The sequence below is a fragment of the Grammomys surdaster genome, unplaced genomic scaffold (assembly GCF_004785775.1).
Source record: "Grammomys surdaster isolate TR1022 unplaced genomic scaffold, NIH_TR_1.0 125702, whole genome shotgun sequence".
Classification (NCBI taxonomy): domain Eukaryota; kingdom Metazoa; phylum Chordata; class Mammalia; order Rodentia; family Muridae; genus Grammomys; species Grammomys surdaster.
The window spans coordinates 1491714-1503800 of record NW_021620537.1 but is presented as its reverse complement, the minus strand read 5'-3'; the positions used below and the strand labels follow the sequence as shown (position 1 = coordinate 1503800).

General features: G+C 41.6%; 1 pseudogene; it reads right to left on the bottom strand.

Annotated features, from left to right (window-relative positions):
• Positions 1-8107: 8107 nt before the first annotated feature.
• LOC114639401 lies at positions 8108-10286 on the bottom strand (annotated as a pseudogene).
• Between the last annotated feature and the right edge of the window lie 1801 nt (positions 10287-12087).

The window sequence follows — 12087 nt, the reverse complement described above, 5'->3', positions numbered from 1 at the left end:
GGGAGGGAGGGAGGGAAGGACAATAGTAGAGTAGTAGAAGCCTGAGTTTCAGCAACCTCAGCCAGAGGCATTTGACCTTGGCCTGGGTCTGTTTTGACACAGGAAGCTGAGCTGCCCCCGAAGACATTAAGGAAACACAATGACTGTTTTGTCAGGTCTTATTGTTTAATTAGATCACAAGTTAAATCTCAGTTTTAAAATTCTTTTGGCACATGCCATAATTCTCAGTCTCAGTATCAAACATTTCCTAGCAGCTTTCAATACAAGGCAAATAGCAAGTAAATTCAATATTTGAACCACCTCAGTTACCTTTTTATTTTTATTTTTTCACAACCAGACTCTTAGAGTAAAAAGTTTCTAAGTTTCTAGAGGTTAATTATTCAGACGTTTTCTGGAAGTAATTGTATCCCGTGGATTTCAAATGCTCCATTCGTTTCCAGGCTTCCTTCCTTCAATATATGTTAAATGTTCTCAACACCTGGAGTGCTGGGTATGCCCTACATTGTGTCCATGCTTGAAGACTTCCTATTTGTATTCATGAACTCTGACCTGGTGCTCTCCAGACATAATGCAGAATCAGAGTATCAAAGTTCTAGGACAAAGCTGTTATCTGAGTCAAAGGGTTCTGATCCACCCAGTCCTGGGAGCTTGGAAATAAGAGGATCTCTGCAGCTTGCTGGACAGTCAGTCTGGCTGAACCAGTGAGCTCTGGGTTCAATGAGAGACCCTGTCTCAAAAAATAAGATGGGAATAGAGAAATAGATACCCTCTGGCCTCTGCACATGCAAACAAAAATGTGTATGTGTTCACATTATATATACACTGTGATAGAAAGAGAGGGGGAGAGACAGAGACAGAAATATACTGAGAAGCAAAGAGGCAGACAGAGACAGAGAGTGACAGAGAGACAGGGAAACAGAGAGACACAGAGAGACAGAGAGATATAGATAGGGAAAGAGAAAGACAGAAAGACAGACATGGAGACAGAGAGAGACAGAGACAGGGAAAGAGAGAGACAGAGACAGAGAGGAAAAGAGACAGACAGAGGAGAGAGAGAGAGAGATTAAAAGGAAATATGCCTCTAATCCCAGAAGTCTTCAGCCCATGGTTTGCTTCCTCTTTTACATCATGTTTCAAATTCTGGATGTTTTCTGCATGCCAGACCTCAAACGTTGGGACTTTAGCTCTCTTCCTGCCATGCCACAGATCAGTGAATCTGGTAATTGAGAATTTCCCTGCAAATTTCATTTTCCTTTGGGGCCAAATGAAATTCTAAATTTTCACTATTTATTCATCAACTCATGGACATCTAGATCAGTGTTTTTCAACCTGTAGGTCACAACCCCTCGGTTCACATACCAGACATCCTGTATACGCGGATACTTATATTACAATTTATAACAAAAGCCAAATTACAGAAGTATTGATGAAATCATTTCATGGTTGGGGGTCACTACAACATGAAGAGTCGCAGTATTAGGAAGGCTGAGAATTGCTGATCTAGACGGATTCAGTTTCGGTGCTATTGTAAACAGAGTAGCAATAAGTTGGATATGCAAAGGTTTCTGTGTTATAGTGTAGAATCATTTGGGTATGTTGTTATCATGGGGAAAACTGGTTCATAGGATAGTGATATTTTTAGTTTTCGTGAGAAGCTTGCACACATATTTCCATAGAGGCTTTACACAGTGACTAAGTGTACCCTGTCACACCAGCATTTTGCTGTCACTTGTTCTCACAATGGTGTGTGCTGAGTTCATGGCACCTGTTGTACAGTTGGATGCAGATGTCAACTGCCTCATTGATTCACAAATATGAGATGTATCGTCCTCTGAAGAGTCATGAAATCTTGAGAATAAAGGAAGCTATTTGGAGAGCTTTGGAACGAGCACAGAGAGCCCTGGGCAGAGTTCTAGGAAGGACCCTCATTTCAGATGTGAATAACCAATCCTTGAAAGATAACAATAAAAGAATGGCCCCACTGAGGTAGGATTAAAACAAAAGCTGTGTGGTGTCCTCAGAGGAGGAAAGGAAGCAATTTAGGTGGCACTCAATATAATCAAATAGAGAAGTCAGAACTTAAAGGGATTTTTGTTTTGTTTTTATTGACAGCCGTTTTTTGACTCTATCAAAGCAGTTTTACAGATGCTATTGTTATGGATGCTGATCATATCGGATGCATTTAGTTAGCTGTAGTAATTTATGTCTTTCATAGGCTTCGTCCACTTAGCCCAAGTTGTCATGTTTAGTGGCACAAAATCTTTACAATATTCTCTTCTTGGCATTTTGATCACTCTGTGGTCCCCGATGATGCTCTTGGTTCATTGTCTTTGTTGATAGCTGCACTTCTTTCCTCTGTCTTGATTAATTTAGCTGGAAATTTATCAATTTTGTTGATTTCTTTCCAAGAAGCAAGGTGTGATTGTATTGACCCTTGTTATTCTTTTTCTATTCAATTAAGTTCCTTGCTTTTGAATTCATTCCTTCTGCTGATTTTGGATTGAGTCTGTACTCCTTTTGAGTACAGGGAGGGTGGTATCTTACACTGTAACCCAAACTGGCTTGCATTAAACTGGTGGCAATTTTCCTGCTTCATCCTCTCCAGTGCCGGCACTATAGGTACGCTCTGCCACACCAGGCTTGTGCTCCTTTTAAAAATATTCTTTGATATGGAATCTTAGATAACCGACTTTAGAATTTAATCATTTTCAAAACAAGAATTAAATTTACAGAGTTTCACACTACTTCAGCCATATCCTATAATTTTAAAATGGGTTTTTTATTATCATTAATCTTTTTTTACAGTTCAGTTGTTATCCTCCTCTTGTTCTACCTTCTGACACTTTCTCACCACATTCCTCCTCCCCTGTCTCCAAGAGAATGTCCTCATCCCCCACCCCCACCCCACCAGACCTCCCCACTCCGTGAGGCCTCAATTCTCTCGAGGGTTAGGTGCATCTTCTCTCTAAGGACAGACCAGGCAGTCCTCTGCTGTGGATGTGTTGGGGGTCTCATATCAGCTAGTTTATGTTGCTTAGTTGGTGGCTCAGTGTCTGAGATATCTCAGGGGTCCAGGTTTGTTGAGTCTAATAATTTTCCTTCATTTCAAATTATTTTCTATTTTTTTATATTTTGTCTTCTATCAGCATGAACAAGCACATTGCTTTATTTCCAAATGACTAAAAATTTTCCAGATTTTGACTCGTTACCGATCTCTAACTTAATTCATCTGGTGGGTAGACAACATAGATTCTGTCATATTGTTCAGATCTTCTGTGTTCTTCCCAACTTCCTGTAGATATTCTCTGTGGATACCCATCCTTTCTGTTTATTTGCTGTTTTCCTTGTTTACTTGGAACCATCACTCTAAAGCACTGCATTTTTAGTGTTGCTCGTGGTACTGATACAGTGATCCTTTCAGCATTAGGTGCTTCCAGGTCTCTGCCTCCTTCTGTACTGTTTCTTCTGACATTCATTAAAGCTAGCAGCTCCGATTGCTTTCTGTTGTTTGGTAATGCGTTGTGTTTGTGCTGTTTGTCCTGAACAGCTCTTCCATCTTTGTACGTTTAACCTTTTCACTCTTTGTGTTTTATATTTAAGTTGAGTTTCTTGTTAACAGTGTGAAATTTTGTCTTTTCATTATCCATGTTCAGAACTCATCTCTTCTAATTGGAATTTTCAGACCATTTACATTTCACACAATTACCGCTATTGTCAGTTTTAACTTTTCAACTTGCTATTTTTCTATTCTTGCCATCTTTGTTCCTTCATTACTCTTTCCCTGACTCCTTATGAATTAATGGACTATATTTAGCATCCTTTTTACCTCGCTGTTTACTTATTAGCAACATACTTCTTCGTTAAGTTCTGAGTGGTTGTGCTAATAGTTTATAAATGTGGCTTTGTTGCCATTGGTGGTACTTGGTTTTTGCTTGTTTGCTCGTTGCTTTTGCTTTGTTTTGAGACAGGCTCTCACTGGATTGCTTGGTCTCTTGTTAAATAGTAAGCCTAGGTTGCTTGGCACTCTCTGTGTAACTAGGGCAAGCCTTGAGTATGGCATCCTCCAGCCTCATCAATCTGAGTGTTTGAAATTATAGACATGTACCATCATAACCAACTTGTAAATTCATTTACCTATTACTGCCGCTCCCCCACTCAGAGTGACTACATCTGTCTGCTCCTGTTTTGGAATGGAAGTTAAGTCCTAGGGTAGAAAACTCTGGAGGCTTAGATAAAAATGGCTTCCGTCAGCCCATAGGGGATGCACTGTTAGGAAGTGTGGCCGTGTTGTAGGAAATGTGTCACTAGGGGTTAGGCTTTAAGGTTTCAGAAGCTCAAGCCAGGCCTAGTGGCTCCCTTTCTCCTTGTTGCCTGCTAATCTAGATGTAGAACACTCAGCTCTTTTTCCGTACCACGTCTGCCTGTGTGCTTCCGTGTCTCCTATCGTGACAACAATGGACTGGACCTCTGAGCTGTAAGCCAGCCCCAATTAAATATGTTCTTTTATAGGAGTTGACATGGTCATAGTGTCTCTAACAAAGAAAAGAACATTTGGTCCCTGTATTATAAAATCTCATGCCCACAGAGTAGAAATGGCCACCCTGGTCTTTAGGCATACAATAAACAGTTTATAATATCACAATGTGTACAGTATACTGCCTTTGCATTAGTTGATTATAATATAATATCATAATATATAACTGTATACTGCCTTTGCCTTAGTTGATTATATATTAAAGAATTTAAGATGTACAAGAGTCTGTATGTTTGCTCACACACACATATGTTTTGGAATTCTTGTTCTGTTTGGGGTCTTTGACCGCATGCATGTTTTCTGCCTGTGTATGATGCTGAGGATCACCCGCAGGGCCTCCTGCATGCTAAGCAGGCCCTCCACTCTCATCCCGTCTTCTCATGAGACATCATGGCCATTCCAATTCATCAGCAGTGTCTGTGGACTGTTTCAATGGACTGTTGAGTAAAGCATCCTCTTTATATATCATTTTCATCCTCAGCAAAGCCATGGTGTCTTTCCCCCTCCCCTCTCAGTCTAGTCTGTTTTACTGCAAGTCATTTATACACTAAATGTGTTATGTCAATATCTTACCTACAATCTCTGCCATATTCCTCATCTGTTTCTATTGGCTCACATTTCTCCTGATCACATTCTCCTGCATGTTGACCTGCTATTCGTTTTGTGCTTTTCCTTTACAAAGCTGGGGGGGGGGTGATATTCAAGTTATTTTCTGGGATGGTTAGTTTCACTTGTTTATTTGACTGCATTTAAGAATTATCAAGATTACTAGTGAAATATCATTTAAAAATATAACTATGAGCATTTTTGTTTGGGGGAGGGAGAGTAGGGGTAGATTAGCATGTGAAACAGAAGACTGAGTAAGTTAACCTCTGATCTTTCCAGTGTGGATATCATCCAACCCAGAGTGTCCACGAAATAGGTAAACACACGAACAGGGCAAATCTACATTGTCCTGTGGAGCTGTATCATATCTCTTGATCTTCACACATCAGATCTCAGGACCCGTCAATTGTCTTTTAGCTTCTTTTGAACTCCAGAGCCCTGTAAAGTTCTCAGGTCTTGGTGGTCATACAAAATCATGCTGCTGGCATTCCATGGTCTCAAGCTGGCTGATTGCAGATTAAGGTACTCCTAACCTCCTAACCAGTGGGATTCAACCCCCATAATAAATGCTCTCTTATATATGTATGTATATCCCGTTCTTTGTCTAGCGATGCTCTGATTTTTTTATCTTTTCTTTTTTTATATCTATTTTTAAATCAAATTGTAATTTTTACTTATTCACACAGGGGTTATAAACACAAAAAGGCAGGATGTGGGGAAGGGGATGACACTAGAGCATGGGTGTTCAGGAGGGGTACAGATATCTTTCAGAACAGGGTAATGGCTGGGTGAAGGTTCAGGGGACAGGTCACTATGACTCTGCCTATGACTCACTTGTCCTTATCTACATTAGTACTATCCACCAAGACTACCTATTTACAAGGTCTATGACTAACCATGTTTGAAACATGTCTAAAGTGTTATTATAACAAACATCACTATAGCAATACTTCAGCCTTCCTCCTGGGGCCCATTGCTCCCAAGTCGTGACAACAAAGTCCTCACCCTTTGCTCTTATGACAAAGATTATTTCATTGTCCTTTGTGGACTTTGGAATCTGTTCAAATTACTGCTTTCTATTTGCTATATTTGTTCAACATTATACATTCTTGTCCTAAAAGGGAACTCCATATAGATTTTGAGATACTTTTGTGTGGTTTCCATTTCTCCTCTGATATGATAATAATTCTATACATACTATCTATTAGCTATTTCTGAAACCATATTTATTTGTGTCTCACAATTTTCTTTCTCTTTACAATATATTCATATGTACTTAATATGATACAATAGTTTTTCCCTGTCATTGTCTGCTATTTTTACAATCTCTTAGTCTTTCTCAGTTGACTTTTCTGGTTGTGTGTCGGAACTCCTTCTATCTCAGCAGCCATTGAGTTTAACTGCATCTTCTGAAGTCAGAGGACTCAGGGGTCATCTCAGTGAGCTTCCTTATACACAAGGCTTTGACTCTAGAGAAAATCCAGGGAAGACTGTAATGCTCCTCTTCCCAACCCCCACCTCTGTCTCTGTCTCTCTGTTTCTCTCCCTCTCTCCGTGTGTGTGTGTGTGTGTGTGTGTGTGTGTGTCTCAGGTCCTCTTCACAAGGATCTCAGCTCTGTCCTGCCTGCCTTCCAAGATCTGAAAATAGTTATTTCATATATTCTGTCAAACCTTCTAGTTGTTCTGATGGAAGTTTACTAACTGTGCTCTTTTACTGTGGCAAGAAGCAGATGGCAAGCTGCTAAAATATTAGAGTTGTTAGCTATATGGTATTAACAAGTCAGTTATTAGATAATAAAGTAAATTATGTGTGCTAGGAGTTTCGCTAAACATTTAAAGGACAAGGAAGTCTAAGCTGAAGGAACTCAGTGAGCCAGATGTAGACAGTAAGAGCAAGACAAATAGTATGTCTTTTTCTAGAGCTCTCCATGGCCACTGGGATCAGTTTTACCCTTTGGAGCCCAAGCATGAGACCTAAAGTATTAGCATAGGTATTAATACTGGTGAAGTATAATATAGGGAAGTGATATCCATAAAGAAGAGACTGTATGGGAAAATAAATGCAGGAAAGAAATGGCAGATAGCAGTCAGGAGATGGCAAGAAGTTTGGCATATTCTGGAACAGAAGGACAGGTGAGAATTAAAGACTCTGAAGAGATTATAGAAACCAGATCCTCAAGGCCTGCCCACCATGTTCATGAGCTTAACATTAACCTCTGGTTCTTCCTCTTGTATTAGGATCTCGGGCTACCTTTGTTTAGAATTTCACAGAGACATTTTTCTTCCTTAAAGTCCCTGTTCCACTAGTACCAAACCACCCAAGTGTCTCAGCAAACAGACCCATATACAGACAACCTTCAGTGGATTAGAGGAAGTTATGAGATTAAAGTCAAGGCTATTCTAGTGTCCAGAAAACAAATGATGTGAGGTTGAAATGAGCTGTGAGGATGCCTAGAACCAAGAGTAAAAGACAGACACAATAAGCATTAACATCCTTTGCCTCCTTTTAGGAGGCTAGCCCACATGTAGTCTAGGCTGGCTTTGAACCTTTGATCCTCCTACCTGTACTTTCCACAAAATAAAAGGACTATGGGAATTTGCTGTCATGCCTGGCTTCTTCCCTTATTTGAGTGAGCACTGCTGGTTTTTTTTTTTTTTGAGTGGTTTTACATGCTCAGTCCAGGTAGACTTGGTGCAGAGTCTATATTTTATTTTTATTTTTTTTCTGTATAAAACTGCATCTTCTTTATTTGCATACTTTTAATTTCAGAACAAAATAAAACAAACAAAAAACCACAATACACAACACCCAACCCTGCTGTCCTGTGGGAGGGGATCTTCCTGCCTTCAGGCACAAGGACAGAATAGGAGATTCTTGTAGACGTGAGCCAGGTGGGTCAGGGCCAGTCAAGGCTGCTGGGGGAGCCGCAGGGATACCATATAGAGGGCAGGGGTTGCTGGGAGCCTTTAATCCACTTCTTCCATGCGAGAGGCATCCTCATCACCTTCCTGGGGGGAATCTCAGGAACAGCAGCACTGGGCTCTTCCGCAGTGACTTCATCTTCATCAACGCCCATGCCTAGTTTAATCATGTGGTAGATCCGGTTCGAGTGGGTTTGGGGATCCTCAAGTGAGAAACCAGAGGAGAGCAGAGCAGTTTCAAACAGCAGCACCACCAGGTCCTTGACAGCTTTGTCGTTTTTGTCTGCCTCGGCCTTCTGCCGCAGGGTCTCCACAATGGGGTGGTCAGGGTTGATCTCTAGGTGTTTCTTGGCCATCATGTAGCCCATTGTAGAGTTGTCTCGAAGTGCCTGAGCCTTCATGATCCGTTCCATGTTGGCTGTCCAGCCATAGGTGCTTGTCACAATGCAGCAGGGGGAAGACACAAGCCTATTGGAGATTGTCACTTTTTCAACCTTCTTGTCCAAGATCTCCTTCATGAGCTTGCAGAGATTCTCAAACTTTGCCTTGCTCTCCTCCATCTTCTTCTTCTCTTCCTCATCCTCTGGTAGCTCCAGGCCCTCCTTAGTCACTGAGACCAGGCTCTTTCCATCAAATTCCTTGAGCTGCTGCCGCAGTACTCATCAATAGGCTCAGTCATATACACCACCTCAAAGCCCCGCTTCCGCACACGCTCCACAAAGGCAGAGTTAGCCACTTGCTCTTTGCTCTCACCAGTGATATAGTAGATGGACTTCTGTGCCTTCTTCATGCGAGACACATACTCTGACAGGGAAGTCATCTCATCTCCAGACTGAGAGGTGTGATAGTGAAGGAGCTCAGAGAGGCGGTGACGGTTCATGGAATCTTCATGGATTCCAAGCTTTAAATTCTTGGAGAACTCCTCATAAAACTTCTTGTAGTTCTCTTTGTCTTCAGCCAACTCTGAGAAGAGCTCAAGGCACTTCTTCACAATGTTTTTGCAGGTGACTTTCAGGATCTTGCTCTGCTGGAGCATTTCTTGGGAGATGTTCAGAGGCAGGTCCTCAGAGTCAACCACACCATGGATAAAGTTGAGGTACTCAGGGATCAGCTCATCACAGCTGTCCATGATGAACACATGATGAACGTAAAATTTGATGTTGTTGTTCTTCTTCTTGTTCTCAAAAAGGTCAAAGAGAGCTCGCCAGGGAATAAAGAGCAATGCCCTGAATTCCAATTGACCTTCTACAGAGAAACGCTTGACTGCCAAGTGGTCTTCCCAATCATTGGTGAGGCTCTTGTAGAATTCACCATATTCCTCCTGAGTGATGTCATCTGGGTTTCTGGTCCAGATAGGCTTCGTCTTGTTCAGCTCTTCCTGGTCAATGTACTTCTCCTTGATCTTCTTTGTTTTCTTTTTCTTATCTTTGCTTCTGTCATCCTCCTCATCAGATCCCACGTCTTCAATCTTAGGCTTTTCCTCATCATCCTTATCTTCCTCCTCTTTCTCACCTTTCTCTTCCTCTGCCTCACCATCACTGATCTCCTTCTCTCGTTCCTTCTCCAAGTAGAGGGTGATGGGGTAGCCTATGAACTGGGAGTGTGTCTTCACCACTTCCTTGAACCTCCTCTTCTCTAAATACTCTGTCTGGTCTTCTTTGAGGTGAAGAATGACTTTGGTACCCTGGCCAATGGGCTCACCATGGTCTGCATGGACGGTGAAGGATCCGCCAGCAGCAGACTCCCAGGTGTACTGCTTGTCATCATTGTGCTTTGTGATCACAACCACTTTCTCTGCCACAAGGTAGGCCGAGTAGAAGCCGACACCAAACTGCCCAATCGTGGAGATGTCTGCACCAGCCTGGAGAGCCTCCATGAAGGCCTTTGTGCCAGACTTAGCAATGGTTCCCAAGTTATTAATGAGGTCAGCCTTGGTCATGCCAATGCCAGTGTCCACCAAGGTCAATGTGCGCTCCTGAGGGTTGGGGATGATGTCAATTTTCAGCTCTTTTCCGCTGTCCAGCTTGGAAGGGTCTGTGAGGCTCTCATACTGAATCTTGTCCAGGGCATCAGAAGCATTAGAGATCAACTCCCAGAGGAAAGTCTCCTTGTTTGAATAGAAAGTGTTGATGATGAGAGACATCAGCTGGGCAATTTCTGCCTGAAAGGCAAAGGTCTCCACCTCTTCCTCTCCATGGTGCACTTCCTCAGGCATCTTGACGGGAAAGCCAAGTGGTAGTAGAGAGTAGGGTGGTGGGCCCGGACCACGTCCAACTCGCACAGCAAGCCTAGGTGGCACGAGGGTGAGAGTCTATATTTTATAACTTTAATAACTCTACAAATCTGCCTCAAGATGATCACCTTGTATCCTAATTGCCTACTTACCTGTTTAGCCTCCCTTCTGAACTAGAAACTCTCAGAAGGCAAGTCTATGCCTATGTCCCTGTGACAGACAAACAGCAAGCTGGAGATGAGAAGCGTGTCCACCATAGAGAGGGAGTCAAAGGATCATTGCACGAACTAATTCTTAAGAGTGTCATGTGTAAAAGATTAAGACAATGTAAAACCAGACACAGAGTTTCTTGGACAGGGCATCAGGGAAATCCTTTCTGAGAAGGGAGCAGAAAGCTTTAGTCCCCCAAGTATCTGGTGGCAACTTGCTTTAGGGAGAGAAAGAATGTCGGTGCTGTAAAAACAGAGAGAGTAGCAGAAAATAATCTTGGAGGTACATGGAGGCTGGTTGTCTGTTTAGAGAAAGTCTGCTAAGAAATGTGTGTTCCATTTCAAGGGCAAGGCAAAGTCAGGGGAGGGTTTAAAGGAGCGAAGTGAAGGGTGAGAGGGTCTGGTATGTATTGGAAAGAGACATTGAGAATTGGAAGGGAATGTAGGGAAAGTCAGAGAAAGGAAGCTTAGAATGTGAGGCAGAGATAGACAACTTAGGAAGAACAAAGTGTAAGATATGGCTGTTGTTTGGAGATCTTTGGAGGTTAGAGGAAATATGAGGTTAATATATTTCTGCTTAGATGTTTGAATCTTCGAGAAGAATATTTGATTATGGTAAGATGTCTTTACATTTTGTAAAAATGTAAAATATATACATGAATCATAATAAAGAGGAAGTTTGGCATAATTTTAGATTGTAGATGTGAGAAAACAGGAAATGGAAAAAATATCTAGGCAGAACAGTCAAAACTAGTGTATAATGAGTAGATCATAGTCTGAGGGGTAGAAGACAGATAAAGTGTGCTTTCAGTTTTAAAAAGAACAATGCATTTGACCAAAGTGGTGACTTGAGAAGAGTAGACTCCTCTAATGCGATCAGGTGCCTATTGCCCACTATAGAATGCTAGGAATTGGAAGGACAACATATATGAAAAACAACCTCGCCCTTTTGTCCATGCTAGGTGTGTCTCAGCTCTAACTTAAAGATTCTGTTGACATATTGATTTGGCAAGGGCCCATCCAGCAGTTATAGATAATATTCCCACATCACTCATAAAAATATCATATAAACTGAGTCTAATTACAACAAAATGGAGAGAGAACAAATGGAAGATAAAGTGTTCTAATTACTTCAAACAACGCTCACAGTTCTAAAAGGGAATGCTGAAAATCTAGAAATAGTCATAGCTACTGAAGGATTAGAGAAGATGCTAAACTGTTGTTGGATGGGGAAGACCAGGCAGGGAAGCAGACACAAGCTGATTTGTGGTATACAGAGGTGCCACAATGCAAGTAGGCCTAGGAGAAAGAGAACTGAACCCACTCCCTTATCTACTAATTTGTCAATCTGATTGAAAAGCATAGGAAAACAAAAGTATGGAAAGACAATATATGAAGGTGAGAAGAATGAAGAGAACTTATAGTACAAGAGATTATAATAGAATCTAGTTCCTGTACTTACAACAAGTAGTGTTTCCCTTTGTGAATAAAATCCTAAGCAAACCTCATGAATATCCATGAGCAGGTTGATTTGATGGTCAGTCATGGCTATCCACCATGTATGTTCATTCTACACAGCTGGT